Consider the following 16,931-nt stretch of genomic DNA (forward strand, 5'->3'; position numbering starts at 1 on the left):
TAGAATAATTTATGTACGGTATGTATGCCTCTATAAAACCAAGAAATAATTAGAAAGAAAATCAAATTGGGGAGAAAGAGAACTTTTCCACTGTTTAATATACCGTAGATGGACATGTTTCCCACGTGGCCAACTTACCTTCCATGGTGGGCCAAATTACCCGCACATGAAGGCAAGATGGTCCATTTTATTTTTTTCGGAAAACTTGAAAAATTATATACCTAAGAATGTTTGTTTGATGCAAGAATATGTCCACTTTTAGAGTGATGAATTCTCTACTCTTCAATAGCATTCGCTTTAACATATGTTTTGTTATCAGCTCACAAATTCAAATTTTCATTTTGCTGGGCCAACTTACCCGAGTCTCCCCTAACATGGCCACATGCTCACAAAACGTCTGTGCAAATACTAGGCGTATATGTAATACGCATTTTGATCAATTTGCATAATATGTTCATCAGTGATGTCATTGATTGTCACGAAGTAGTTAAGAATAATATCTGCTGACAACCAAAACTGTAATACGTTAAATGCTCTACTCGATTCAAATTTGTTTGTCATTGTATCCTCAAGAATAGTTTTGGCATAAACAGCGACTTCATCATGTACAATTCTCGTCAACAAGGCAAGCTGTTTTCCTTTGTCAATGAAAAAATTTCTTATCAATATTGCAAATTTTTGTCTCTTTTGACAGGCCTTATTGGATGGATCACTGCTAGCACAATCAAGGCAAGATTTATAACAGAGGAATAAATTTCAGTGAACTGGCCCCAAACTCGTATACCTCATCTTTTTCCTTCGGGGTTTACAGCATTACCACGTCTCGGTGGTAATGATTAAAGCCACTAAAGATTTGAACTTCAGATTGATAAACAAAGAAAATGTAGAAATTGTAAATTGAAATTTTTGCGACAGTGCTTGCAAGGATTTAAATTAGAAGAAATCCAAACCCGATTTAAATCCAAGTTCATGTTCATCTTTGCCGGGGACCTTTTGTGCGGTGCTGCCCAATAAAAGATAAATTTTTGCTGGTTGAAAGAAGTAATTGAATAACTCAATACATAAAACACAAACAGTATCAGGAACAATTTGCGTCGATGGCAGGTCAGAGAAGGTGACTTCAACCTTTGTTTACATCAATAAATATGTAAAGGTTTTAAAATTTGATTCTTGATATGCGATACGTTTTACTAATTTTACAAAATATAAGTTTCCGTAGACCGTTTTGTAGTCTATATAGACCTGCAAGAGGACACACTCACAACAAATTTCAGTTCAAACGCATTTTTGTAAGTACCGTAGGCCAGTGCTCTTCAACCTTTTTTGGTTTGGTGAACCCTTAAAGTTGTTGTGACGAACTCATGCACCCTGTTTACTTAAAAGGTAAACTGAGGTAAAAGCGATATAAAAAAATCATTATTTAATGACTGTTTTGTTGTTGCACATTATTAACTAACAACTCAAACCGAGGTATGATATCTTTTTCAATTGCTCCCCTCATCAATGGATCGATGTGTGTGATTGAATTTCTCTTTCGAGATTTGATTTCACACAAACAAGAAAAGCCGCTTTCGCATAAATACGTTGTTGACATTTGAATAAGTACGGAAAGTGCCCTTTCTGCTATGCTTCTGTATTCTGGCACATTTAACAGGTGCACCCAAAAGTCAGTGTATGGTGTCTCTTTAAATAATACTTTCATACCAAAATCCGATTGGAGATCAATCAAATATAATTTCGGTAGTAGGCCCGTCATAAATGAAAGGTTGTAATATCCAAGAACTGGCATTAAGTGTGGCATTGTGTTCAGCATTGAAATATTTCTCAAAGTTTTCTTGCAACAAATTAAGATGGGCATGAATAAGTGGCAACAGTTGCTCTTGACAATTGCTTCCATGTTCTTCCATGAAGTCGTGGAAAAGCGGAAAATCAGAGAAATTGTATGATGCAACTCGGTTCTGCCACAGTGGTAGTTTCTTCTTTATAGCATTGACTTTGGAAATGCTTTCAAAAACATCCCCTTTCTTCCCCTGCAAATTCAGATTAAGTTTATTGAGGAATTCAAAAATGGAAGCCATATACGCAACTTTTGCCAACCAAAAATTGTCACGAAATTTGCTAGCTTGTTGGTTATGTTCCTCTGTTAAAAAAACTCCCAATTCTTCTCTAAGCAGAAAGATACGGCTAAGAACTTTGCCTCTGGAGAGCCACCGTACCTCCGTATGCAAGAGCAATTCTGTGAATGACGCGTCCATTTGTGCACACAACTTAGTGAGCATCCTGCGTTTTTTTGTGCGGCTTCGAATATAGTTAACAATACCAACAACTTCCTGAATTACCTCTGCAAAAGTGGTACCGGCATCATTTTCGCCAATATTCTTTTGTTTACCTCCTCTTTTCATTTTCTTTGCGACAAGAGCTTCACTATGTAAAATGCAATGAACACCGACGCATTCAGGAGAAAGTTCTTTTATTTTTGTTACGACACCGTTGATGGATCCTGTCATTGCAGCTGCACCATCAGTGGTAACTGATTTACATTTTTCCCAACTGAGTCCTTTCTCCTTTATATAATCATCCAATTTCTCAAAAATAGAATTGGCGGTTGCATTCACTCCCAACGGTTTACAGAATAAGTAATGCTCTGTAATTGTTTTATGTGAAATATCAGCAAATCTACAAAACACAATGAGTTGAGCTTCTGAAGATATATCAGTTGTTTCGTCTACCTGGATGGCAAACGAAGGCGCTTCCTTCAACTTTTGTATCAACTGATCCTCCAAGTCTGTTGATATACTTTGACATCGGCGATAAACTGTGGTATCAGACAGAGAAATTTTTGAAACTCTATCAACTGCTTCTTTACCACAATGAATCAAATCTGCTGCTACTTTAAGACATGGTAATACCACTGATTCTAGCTCTGTAGCCTATAAGGACGTTTGCTTTTAAGAACAACATGAGCCATCTTGAACGAAGCTAACACAATGTCTTTACTCTGTTTGCCTATCATTTGCAATTCAAAGGATCTTTGTTGCTTACGAATTGATGATAACTGTGACTCAAAAAACTCCTTGGACTTGTAGCCTACTGGTGTTCAGGATGTTGTTTTTGAAGATGCAGCTCGAGTTTGGAAGGAACAAGATTGCAGTTGGCATACTTGACTGCACAAATCAGACAACTAGTCGATGGATACTGATTGTGTTTATCATCTGTTGAAAGATGGAAACCGTACTTCACATAATCCTCATTCCATCTTCTTCGTTTTGGCTTGGACACTGTTTGACTTTTGCGTTTCACATTTCTCCCGCCTTTGCAAGCAATAGACGTCAGAGAAGTTTCAGTTTCCGTTGCACAGCTTTGGCTATCTTCATGCCTTGCACTGCCTTCGTTTTGCTGAAAGACACTGCCCTCGCTCGTTGATACAGAAGTTGAAGTTTTCGTAAAATATTTGTATAGAGACATCACAGACAAAATAGTTAACTAAATAATAATATTATACCTAAAAAACAAAAATCAAATTAGACATCAACATTTAAAAAAATACAGAGGATTGTAGTAGCATTGCGGTCTATAAATACACAGTCAATACTCAATATAGTCCTTCAGTTGCTGCAAAATGACTTGAAACCTACATCTTTTTTCTAATATCCTGAAAGTCAAATATTAATGGTTCATTTTTGCTCACAGAAAGTTTTTGTAAAAAGTATCTGTTTAGTGTGACAAGTTTGTGATGCACCCGTGTATACCTTTTCGTACTGGTGCACCCCATGCATATTTTGGTGCACCCTAGGGTGCACCGTGCACACCGGTTGAAGAGCACTGCCGTAGGCTACTTTAAAACTCGCCAATCATGTGCAGCAAAAATTGTCTAGGACACGCTGTACTTGACCTGTGAACCTCCCTGGGAAAGGGACTTATAAACCATGACTCAGGTGGCTGTAATATGCTGTATTGCAACATTTTGAATCAGACATGGCATAATATAGATTAGTGTTTTTTTTTGTCAAGCCATAAGTTGGAGAGTTTGTTCTGCTTTACAATTTTATGCTTATTTGTACATGTTTTAATGAAAATGTCAAGTGCATGTAAGGCTACGTAGCCCACAGCAATTTGGCATTTAAAGCCTCTGTTACTTGGTCAAAACAATGCCTGGTAAAACAGTAACAATGCCTGGTTAAAATGTCCAAGCTTTTAAAGGAAAATTTGTAGAAGCGATGTGATAAATGTGGTCCTCAACATCATCTCCAAAAAAGTTAAAACAGTTCCAATTGACTTGTTTATGTACAGTTTTGAATGAATATCGTTGCGATGATAAAGTGTGTGATGAAAAGAATGTCCATCGAATTTACTGAATTGAGAAGTAAGCTTTTGCATTGATTGCTGTTTCCGTTTTCATTTGAGCTAAAAATAAAATCATGATGCTTGCGATAATCAAAAGATTAAAAAAACTTTTTCGATATGCGTGTAAATCCAGTGCTTTTCATTTGACATTTATTTCCATAAAACTCATAGCATGACAGCAAAACAACAAGAAATGGATGAAAAATGAAACATAGAAAATACTACAAGAAGAATTCCAGCGGATCGTAGGAGGACCCCCCACGGCGACCCATGGCCACCTGGTCATAGGTGACCATTTTTTTTAGTTGTTCACTTTTTTCAGCTGCGTTAAACACACAGCAGGTTGGCAGTTTGCTCAATAGCTGTGTTCAGACAGATCATATCAAAATAAACTGATGTGATATAAAGAGTCACTTTGCAAATCAAGCAATTGCTTGAAACTTTCTAAAAATGTGAACACCAAAAATAGTCACCGTACGCCACGACAGTCCACATATAGTCATAGGGCCCTCACAAGCACGCCATACGATTCAATTTGGTGGACGTTACATTTTTTACTCTAAGGACTTCTTCCGCCAAAACATTCGAAAAACTGTTTAAATATAGATACTATAGGTATATGTGAAATATAAAGAAACATTTTATTAACCAAACATACAGAACTTTCTTGGTAACAATATATTTGACATAAACTCTAAAGTTTTTGCTCGAAGTCAATCTTTATACCATCGACGACTAGTAACATGGTATAAAGGTAACGGTAAAGGTAAAAGTAACATGGTATAATGGTATAAAGATTGACTTCGAGCAAAACCTTTAGAGTTTATGTCATTTATTGATTCGTTGGAGTTTAGATTTGTGATCGCCCATAGAGGAAGTGCCTTAGTGCTTGATCCTTTCTATGACTTTAGCATCTTTTCACTATTAACAATATATTTGTACATATTTATAAGTTTCATTCTTTCTTCGGGTCCAAGTTATCTTCTTGATGGCCTGGAAGTTATATTTTAATTTTTTTTATTTTACTGCTGAGTTTGAAGGACTGATTTTACTTACTTGTTACAATTTCCCGAGTTTTTTTGCCCAGCTCTGAAATAAACAATTTCCGCTTTTGCAACTTGTCGCCTGAAAGAAATCGCACTCTCATAAGTATTACGACTTTTAATCGTGGCCTTTGTAGAGAAATAGCCTAAGTTGGCGGTTTCCAATTATTATTTTGAAACAATTTCTTTCAAAAATATCAAGCTTGAGACCTCCTTTAACGAGCATGTTTAAATTTACCCTTATCTTGAGAAGTGTTATGTTTACGAAAACTATGAAAATTACGTTTGGCTCAAGTTCGAAATTAAAAATTAAACAATTCTCATTGGCTTATTAATCAATCTTGAAAACCATCATCTCATCCAAAACTTTAAGACAACTCTCTACTTTCATTTTACTGCGCTGAGGAGTTCCATAAGATCAAAACATTGGTCACTGTTCGCAGTTAACAATGTCTTTTAAGACATTCTTTAAAGAAATTAAAAGAGTCAGAAGTCATGTAGTTTTCATTTTGTGTGTAGCTACAGTGCATGTAGGCTACTTGAGAAGTTACTGATATTATTTTTTTTTATTTACGTGAAAAGTATCTTGTTTTTTTTGTTTTTTTTTATTTTATAAAGTTGTCTTGTTATGTCATTGGGATACAGAGATATCATTAGTACCAGGCCTAATAATCTCTCAACGGATTTGATGTAGCCTAACTTATTTGTTTTAGTTACGACAAACTTGTTAATACTTCAAAAGTATGCATTTAGACAAAAAGGCATGTCAAAATAATGGAAGAAGCTGACTCGATGACTGCGTATGTTCATTCGTTGCTTTCTTTGTGATGTTGCATCTGTGATGACAGTGTAGGCCTATAGCATGTTGTCACGAATGGCCCAGAATAAAACATAATGGTAGGCTGTTATTTTTGGCATAGTTATTTCTTTAGCTAATGCGCTGCAATCCAACAGTCTCACGTCGTTCATTTGATCAAGCTAAAGTTTTATCTGTAAAAGTCTTTTTTTGCAACAGTGACAAAGTTCTTATGCCGAGTGTCAATCTCTGGTTCGGGCAGGTGGTTTAGGTAGTTGAATTTTTTTCTGACAAATTAAAATGAAGAAGAAATAAAGTTCAAGTAAAGTTCAACGATATAAACAAATGGACTGTTTAACCAGCAAATGACCGTTTCAGAGTGACCATGGAATGATGTTAACTTGCACCGTAAACGAAAACTAGTAGTGGAATATTGGACAAACGTATAAAATATTAATTGACTTACGATGACTTCCTGAAAATAAGCTCCTTAGGCCACTATTGATTGATGGAAGCAGGCCAGCACAAACGAAACCACTTGTGAAGTCTGCAACACAAACGCAGAAAATGTTGAAACGAGTTGCTTCAAGCAACTCAACACATTCGATAGACGTAAAAAAAAATGGAGAAGTATAATATCGGTGTTTCTTGGTTTGGCTCCAGGTTGTGCAGCAGAACTGCCACAAAGTTTAGATACCGTAGCCCAGGGCTTCCCAAACTGGGGGTCGCGTAACGAACTTCAGGGGTCGCAGGGAGTATACCGATTTGCACAAGGTGCTGCATATTAGCACTTCTGTGCAAGATGCTATGAAAGTTCTTAACTTTATTAAGAGTCGTGCAATCAATAGGTTGCCCGTATTATTGAAAATTTATGAGGTGAAATGGAATTGGAGTTAAAAACTCTTTTTACTGCATCGTGAAGTAAGGTGGCTTTCAAGAGTCAAAGCTTTAAAATGGCAAGCCAATTTACGTTGAAAACCGAAATCGTAATTTTTCCAACAGAATAAAATTCAGAATTGGTCCACCATTTTTGCAATGACATCTGGCTTTTGAAATTATGTCAAATGTCAGATTTGCTTGAAACACTGGACGAGTTTAATTTGTCACTCCTAGGAGAAAGCATCAATATTTTGTATTGAAATCTAAAATAATTGATGCGTTCATCAAAAAATTGAACATCTGGAAACCAAAATTTCAAAATGATTTTATCTGAAATTTTCTCACTTCGCCTACCGTTCCAACCTAAGCAACATTAAAAACCGTTTTGAGATCAGCATTAACTAACATTGAGCCGCGGGTGGACTTGCTGTGTAGCAGAAGGCAGTCACACTCATCACACTGATTAAACGTGTTTGCTTTTTTGTTTTGTTTCCAGTAGGCTACCCATAGGCTTCGTTGTGATGGTCAGAAATAAATCAAAAATAAGAACAAACTGAACTGAGTGCCGGCAAATTGTTTTTCGTTTGATCTAAGCTTTTCAATAAATATCACAAAGTGGTTTTGGTTGCAAGAGTTGTTCATGGCCGAAAACCTCACTTTGAGCAAGTTTAAATATAGAAACAGCTGCAAAACAATCGCCAAAACTTCAATTGTCTGTGGAGTTTGACCTTACTTGATCTAGGGCGGGAAAGTGGTTGCAACTCTAGCGAAGGCGTGAGGGTTCTTCCAAATGATTCTGCAAAATCAGAAGTTATGATAAACGTTGATCACAGAGTTAAATTATTGTAAGGCATAAAAATTACTGTAATTTTTAAACAAGGTCTAGAATTATAGCATGAGTTTTTAAGATTTAAATATTTGAAAAGATTTCTGGCCCACTACAGCCTATAACAACACAGTAACTTGAAAGCCTATAACAACACAGTAACTTGAAAACTCATGTTATTAAATATTCTAGAACATGGTTTTTTAATTTTTTGGGATGTGCCCCACTTGACATCACTTGTAAAATTTTGTGCCCCTACTTTTTTAGTTTAAGTAACAATTAAAATGTTTTTAAACTATAGACAAGCAAAACAAAGTAACCTTATTGGGTTTAATATAATGTATTAGGCCTACATACAAAACAAAATCTCTATTCTCTAACATCATGACTCAAACGTTTTCGACACGTACGTGTGCCCTCATCAGAAATTAAATCTGCAATATACATAAAACGAAAAATCGTAAAATAAATTTGTCTGCACTATAACTGTAACGACACTCTGGACTGAATAGCACAAATTGAACAAAGGAAACAAAGAAGAAGCGACGTAGAGGGTTTCAAAAAGCATTTATCTTTCATCGATAGGCTATGTGAAATATTTCTTTAAAGATATTTTATTTCAAGTGTAAGATATAATTTGCTTTAAAATAGACTAGCTTTGAACATCAAATATTTTTATTAATTTCTTACTTGGTAATATCTTTCTCGTAAAAGATTTTAGTTTGCCCCTAAAAGATTGAGGATTAGAGTCACGTGAGAATGTTGATGAACTCTGAGAAGGTGATTGAAGTTGATTTGAAGCATTGGATGGTGTGAGCGTTTGTTGAAATTCGTTATGATGAGAGCATTGCGGCAAATCTGAAATATACTGAGGCTTTACCAGTGTATAAGGAATGTTGACTTGTTTCAAAACTAAACATTGCAGCAAAATGGAGTCCAAAGTAAAAAACACTAAAAGGCAAGACAAACATTGCGCTTGATGTTATTGCAATATTTGGTGTGAAGAAACACGCGGTAAATCATCATTTGGCGTAAAGTTAGCCGTTTTCTTATTTTCCAGTTCATTCTTTAGTGCTACAATAAAAATAGACTATGCTCGCACAGTTCAACGTCTCATTGTTGGTATGGTATCAGCATCAATTGCTGCGTCAGTGTCCTACCACACTTTCAGAAGGAGCTTATTTCCAGTAGCCTAAAGGATTATTTTGGAAACGAATATGTTTGTAGAGAAGATCTTCAGCAAACTACATGTATTTCAATATTATTTGGAACATTATTTCAAAAGTACTGGCTAACTAAGCCAGGCACCATTCAAAGCAAATTTTGCTGGTGGATTATATTCTTACGTTTGGTTTTTTAAATCTTTTTCCTCGGACTGACAAAGCCTTGATAGGTTATTCCTGGTAGTTTCGCATAATTGTGGAAGCTTTTGACGCAGAGCCGGTTACTGAGATTGGCAGAGTGAAGTTTCCTCATGTTGAAATGTTGTTGCTTGGGAATTATTCCATCCACGTGGTGCCGCTAAATGGAGAGCAGTCCTTAAATACATTGATCAAGGTCATACTCCGAGAGCTGAACCAGCGGCGCGTGATCTTGAGTCGACTGAGTATCGTGACAGGATGCCTGCAACCTACAACATCGGACAATCTCCCTGTCCTTGCAAGCATCCAACCAGCTGAGCTTCGTCGAGAACAAACCATCCTGCCTCTTTCTCGCCGGCTACGAACCCCAACCACTTGCTCCACTCAAGTCTTTACTAGTCTGTGAGCGAGCAACCCCGGCGATTAAAATCGAGACACCCACTTATGCGTGCCGCACATCTCCTGATGAAAACCGCTGAAGACCAATCCATCAATGCGGCTACCTGGGCGGACCACCAATGGAGCTCGGAGTGGAAGAAGATCTCCTCAAAGCTCTAAAATTTCATCTCCGACACCGGCTTGCACCCAACCGCAATGCATTTGCCATGGAAGGCCTGGGTGCAGCTCCACCGCTGCGTACTGGCGTCAGACTATTTCGCTCAAACATGCGCAAACGGGGGATGGTTCCATCCGCGATCTGTGAGTGTGGCAAAGAGGAACAAACTGCAGACCACACCATCTGTGACTGCGTCATCTACTATGCACCAAATGGTGTTGGTCTGCCTGAATTGGATTACGAATCAATTCAGTGGCTGCTTGACACCTGCCCAAACATCTAGAGTCCAGAGGTGACGAACCTGCGGCCTGAGGGCCGCATGCGGCCCGTCAAAGAATTTCGTGCGGCTGCAAAACAATTTGACAATCGCTCATGCATTAAAGACAAAAGACATCTCAAAGCTGTTTTATGCCTTCACTGGTACACTTTTCCTTTTCTAAAATGCATTTTACAAAAAGTTGTTACAGGTCGAGGCTGACAGATGAAAATCTTAGTATGCAGTTGAGAGTTGCCACATCGTCTGTTCGACCTAATATTGAACGCTTAGTCAAGCAAAAAACTTTCCAAAAACCCCACTAAGCAAAAAAATTCACTGCTTCAATGATATTTTTTAACATTTTATGCTTCAATGCTGCATTAGATAGCTTCAGCTGTATGATTCGCATGGGCTTTTGTTTGTTGTTTGAAAAAAAATTTCATTAACTGATTTGTTGTTTCGGAGCATAATGGTCGAAACATTTAGTCAACTTGAGCAAAAAAGATAGAGCCAAGAAAAGAAGAAATCATACTCATATGAAAGCAAACGCTTCAAAAAATAAACTGTCTTCATTATCAGTGCAAGTAGGCCTACTGTTGCTCTATCCTTTTTGCTCAAGTTGATTTGTTTTTATTTTTTACTGTTGTATGTTTCTATTCTTCGTAAGATAATTTCAACTGTGTGGGTTTTATTACTTTCATCTGCCGTTTGTTACTTTTCATGAATAATATCTTGAGTCGCTTCTAAAAGATTTCATAGTAGGTTACGATTAAAAAGTTGTGTGGCCGATAACTCATGTGTAATCGACAAAGTGGCCCGCGACCGCAAAAAGGTTCGTCACCCCTGAATTCTAGACCGATTTGCCACCACTACCCAAAGGTGGTAAAAGACATAGTCTGGATTGGACTCCTGGAGTTGCGAAGAAGGTTCAAACAAAAAGGAGGAAGATAATTATTCCATCATGAAGTGCAGCTTGTCATTAAAATAGTTAGTAATTAACTGATCTCACTCAACCCAGTTAGCAAGTCAGTCGTTTTTTACATTGTACTTTCAATGTAAAATATTACTGCTCTGTTGTCTGGGAAACTATTCTCTACTATAAAGTACACCTTTGTCCACACTTAGAAACTGAGTGGCTAGAGCTTTCAAACAAAGATCGAAGCCATTATGGACTTCACGAGGCTCAGGACAAGCAACGATTTAGCATTTCAGGCACTTATTGTAAATGTCCTACCGATATTCCTACGGGAAGCAATTTGTAAAGACGAAGGTGTTGATTGAGATGATGATTGCTTTGATGTAGCTTGACTTGTAGGAAGATCGTTGATTGCAAACCTTGACAGATCTGTTAGATAAAAAGCAAATATTGCAGCTGCTGACATACAGATCTTGCATTTCTAGCTGACAAGTAAGCAAATACAGTTCATTGTCATGATCCAGTCACGGTGTGACAAGAGATGATAAAAAACGCTTTTGTTTGAGCGTCGTTTTTGTTACGTTTTTTTTTTCGTTATTAAGATTTGCAATCATTCATACATTTTTTAAGCAACAATTGTTTTCATTAATCATAATAAACACTGGAAATGAAACTGTAAAATTATAGCTGTTGAATGACCTATTAGTTTAGGCTACTATAGTTTTGACTTGGTTTTGAAAGACAGAAGTGTGGCCGCATGTTCAGATCACCACCCAACTTCAAGTGCTACCAATGATGAAGACTGTTGGAATGATGAATTCTGGGAAATACTGTCTCAGTGGTGATCATGTTAACAGTCAACCTACTTTGTTTCTTTTATTAATTTGTTCATTTCTTTCATTTATTTCTGTCATTCATTTCTTTCATTGCATATACAATATTATCAGTAAAGGTTCTTTAAATTCTAATTTGTGAATCTGCAGTCTAGTCAACTGATAGAGATTAACTTATTGATAAAGAAAAATAAAATGAAACGTCATCACTTAACCTTTCATTAAAATCCTCTTAAATTCTCTAATGATCCAAAAGGATGCGTAGTGTGGTAAAAATAATAAAAAAGTAGAGAGTAGGCTACCATATTACATTGGTAAATTTAAGTTCAAGAAATTTTGTTAAATTGGTGAATTCAAATAATTTTTCGATGTCTTGATTATTTCAGAACAGACATTTCAGAGAAACAAAAATGCAAAGTTTGTTGCAGCATTTAAATTTCAGACCGATTGTTTGCGCAAAAAACAATTGTTTTTTGTTTTTGTTTGTTTTTATGAAAAAACATGCTTTAAAACAAACAAAGAGCACAAAAAACGACTCACATCACTATGTGTGACACTTGTGCATCTTCTAACATGAATGAAAAACAAGATTGAAAAAATAGAATCGCTTATTCGATTAAATAAATACAAAAGTTATTTGGTTAAATAATTGCCATATGAGCTAATTCACAAACAAATAAAGTGCATAGCCGAGTGGTGAGTGCCATGGTGCGGCACTAGAAAGGATGGCGGTTCGACACCGCTCAAGAGCATGCGGCTGTGTTATTAGCGAAACACTTAAAGGCATGCTTGAAGATTGGCTTTCTATCCTTTCCATCCACTTAATCCAAAACCTCAACTACCGATCGTAACCCTACTGTAGATAAGACACCAAAATTAAAGGACTATTTGCCAGTCAGAATTTGTAACAAGGACGATAATCGTAATAATTTTTTTCAATAAAATTTATAAATCATCTCTTGACTTAATATGATGGTAATAAGCACAACGATAAAATTTGTTGTTAGTGGTATGATAAAAGTATTGTAGATACAAATTACCTTTGTTCATGAATGGATCCAAAAGCATCCCAGATAAAAATTGTACAACGACAGACCAATGCTCCGTCAGTAAGTTACTTCGAATGAATGATGTAAAATCAGGTAATGACATTTCACGACAGATATACAAAGCGCTAAAGTATTCCTGGAAGGTTTGGTGAGTAAAATAGAAGCGCTGCTGTCCTTCCAGGAGTGCATATTCTCTATTTGCTCCAAATAGAGTGACTACAAGATCTTGAACTTCCTGACTGGTAAGATTTGCTTTTAGAAGTTCTTCGGTTGTGATTAAAACGGTACCTTTTTTAGTTGATTTGTACGCGATTTGCGATAATTTGATGACGATATCATCAGTTATAGAAATGGCGTGCTTTGAGTTTTTGAGATTTAGTAACACAGCATGAAATATTCTGGTCATCGTGGAGATGTCAGCAATTTCATGTGATGTACCAAGAGCAGCTCGCAAGTAGAGATGCAACATCAGAGGGTTGTGACACATGAACTTTAAATGAGGAGTTTTTACTGTAAGGTCGTTCCAAAGTTCCTTCGATTTTTGTTGGTCGTTTATTAAGGCGTCAAATAACGTTTTCATATTTTCAGAAGTCAGGTCACGAATGAAGTAAGTGAGGTCGGGTCGACATCTTATAGGGATGTTAAACATGGCGTGTGGACGGGAAGTGAATATCAAGTGACTGTGTAGAAGAAATCTTCCCAAACAAAGATTGGATATAAGTTCCCAATAGTTGAGTGGAGTGTTGTAGTTGGATTCTTTCACATTCGCTTTCAGTTTCCAGCTCACCTGGTCAAATCCATCTAGAATGAAGAAACACTTCTCCGGATTGTCGTTCATCCATTCAAAAACGGATTGCTTTTCTTCGTCATTTAAGTTGAGGTTGCAATCACCCAATAGAAATTCTTTTAGCGTCAATCGCTTTTTGCGCTCATTCATGTTCATGAAAAGCTTCCTTAGGACGAGAATATGTGCGTTAGCAGAAAGACGTCTCGCCAGGCGTTTTGTCAAGGTAGTTTTTCCAGACCCAGGATATCCGATAGCCGACATAAATCTGTTTTTGTGAATATCCGAAACTAATTGATCGATTGTTACTGCTTGATCAGATGAAGTTAATTTAAGTCCGTAACTTTTTGGGTTGTAGTTTTCATCATTGGGAATGAACTTTCCTTGATAAAATTCAACTCGATACATTTCAGAGTAAATTTCTGGAATGCCTTCTGGAGAAATGTCAAAATTTGAGAGATCGAAGTCATATTTGGGCTGATGTTGCTTGCTCATTGCTTTTTGTAGTTTTTTTAATCCTTTGTTGGGACCTAAAAACAAAACAAATTTTCTTTTGCAAAAACAACAGGTTATTTCAAAAGTTATTTTTGAATGTGTCATCTGCTTTTGTTGATAACTTGACTTAATTGAACTTTGGATTATCGTACTTATTTTCAAATACTTATAAGTTATCAATAAAACTATACGGTACTGGTAGTCCATTACAACATTTAAGCTTTTGTGATGGTTAGTTCAAGTGATACGCCAAAAAAAAACTAATTCCAGCAATTTTATTAAACCACCATGTTTGAAAACAAGTAAAGATTTGGAAAAAAATAGTAAAAGTAGGCTACAGACTTTCATTTCCAGATAGATCATAACTTTGCTTCGGTAAATTGTAGATTGTAGTATGATACTGCCGGATGTCCTGATAAGTTAGTTGCTGTTGAACTTGTCCTGTTAAAAATGACAGAAAAACTGTTTGAAACATTTTTATTCTTTGTTTTTGTTGCATCACTTTTTTCAATCGATTGTTGTTAGATCTTTGACGCTGATTTTAAATCTATTTTAGAGATTCAAAAAACTAAGCATGAGCGTTGTCTGGCGATTAATTATTCTTTTCTTTAAGTTTAACGTAGATATAATAAGAAATGATGATTAGAACTTAGATAAATTGGGTACAAACAATAAGTTTGAAACTTGCCATCTTTATGCTTCATTAGTATAATGTTAAAAGTTATTTTAAAGCAGTAAATGTCAAAATAATCAACAAATATGACAAAGAGAAATCGTTAAAACTTCCGCTTACCACTTCCTCACCTGTAACGGTTGGGTTTTGTGCTTTATTTTGTGAGTGAGACATTTTTACTTTTAGCATGTGGACTTTAACTCAACAAAAAGTCTAAAACTTAGTAGCCTAATCAAGACTTAAATCATATTTGCAATTAATTATAACTTAATGTCCCTCCCCAAAGGAAAAAAGAAATCAAGCAATTGTAAAGATTGAGCAAGTCATCTCAAACAAGTGATTTGAAAAATAATTTATTTATAGAGAAATAAAACAAAGTAACCTTAGCGGTTGATTGAGTTTCGCTTTTAGCAGCATGATCGTTGCTTACTTCACAAGGTAGATTTAAACGATCTGTCTTAGCCTGATGCTGCGAGTTTGCTGTGGCAATAGTAAGTTGCGCTAGCTTTCGGAACACAGTTCCCTAGTCATGTGCTATGATGAATTCATCATAGCACTATGATTCATCATAGCACATGACTAGGGAACTGTGTTCCGAAAGCTAGCGCCACTTACTATTGCTACAGCAAACTCGCAGCATCAGGCTAAGACAGATCGTTTAAATCTACCTTGTGAAGTAACCTTAGCGGGTTTAACATACTTTATTACACACAAAAAATATAACATAATTAAAATAAACTCAAACGTTTACGACACATGCGTGTGTCCTCATCAGGAATTAAATCTGCAATATACATAAAATGAATAATCGTAAGATAAATTTGACTTTGCACTGTAACTGTAACGACACTCTGGACTGAAAAGCACAAACTGAACAAATGATACGAGAATGATTACGAGTGAATTCTGCGGTGGGAAACAGATCACATCAGGTGTAGACTACAGGCATTGGACAAACAATTAGCACACACGCAAAAGGAACCATGAGCTACAGGCGAATAACTGACAGTTAGGCTATTCATCTCTTAACCGGTAGTTATTCGGTTAAAATTACACTGCGCTCTGGGCCGTGCTCTTGACAAATTGAGTAATTGCCAGTCACGTCTAAAGAGATTGGAGCCTCATCGAGTATTTTCTCTATAGTTTACGATGAACTTCAAAATAATAAAGTGAGATCTGAGAATCTGTTGAGAATTTCAATGTTTTTTCGTTGTTTACATTTTTTTCGTTCAAACAGCCATTTTGAATATAAAATGCAAGAAACAATGGTTCATTTGCTTAAATTTTCGTTAGGTCAATAAAATCAATATTTTTTTTAAATTTTAAAGGCAATTTTTTTTACTCTTAGTCTTAGCCTCTTAGGTCAGTACAAACTTGCCCTAGCAATGACACAAAAGCTTTTTGCTGCTTTGGGGAAGCAGCAGGCTACAAATGAGAAAAAGTAAATAAAAAAACGTTCAATCAGACTGTTGGCAAGAGATTTTTTCAATCAAATTGTTTTTGTTTATCACCACTGACACTAGAAACATTCTGGTAAGTTTTGTTTTGCTGTTTTTGATAACCATCACCAGATCCAAACCAAGCTTAACAACTTGTCCACTACGTACTGTAGAAGCGCTCAGCAGATCACTTGTTATTACTGAATGACTACGTGACTAAGTCTAAACCAACGTTCAGTTTGGTTTTCGGAACAAATTTACAAACATCGAGCAACCAGTGGCGCACACAGAAAAACTATCATGGGGAGGAGAGGTTCAAAATTTTCGTTTTCCTCTAACATTTGCTTCACAGCAGACACGAAAGTAAGCCAATGACAGGTCGCGCTTGTGTTATTGTAGTGATGAGTGCTACAAGGTGGCCCAGCAAGCTTTAGGCTACTAACATTACCGTACGCTTTTTGTTAATAATTTGATGGTTTAGTGGGCAATGCAGTGTAAATCATGAAACCAATTCACTGCCCATCAAGAATTTGGCCAGTCTTTCCAATACAGTACGAAGACGTTTTTCTTTTCAGTTAGGTTCAGATTGCATTTTGTAACAAATAGGCATTTTAAATACTCGTTGCAATGCTTTTACTTTGCGACAGAAAAAGTAGCCTACTAAAAGTAAAAGCTGAAAAA

This window comes from Aplidium turbinatum, chromosome 15 (assembly GCF_918807975.1).
Source record: "Aplidium turbinatum chromosome 15, kaAplTurb1.1, whole genome shotgun sequence".
NCBI lineage: Eukaryota > Metazoa > Chordata > Ascidiacea > Aplousobranchia > Polyclinidae > Aplidium > Aplidium turbinatum.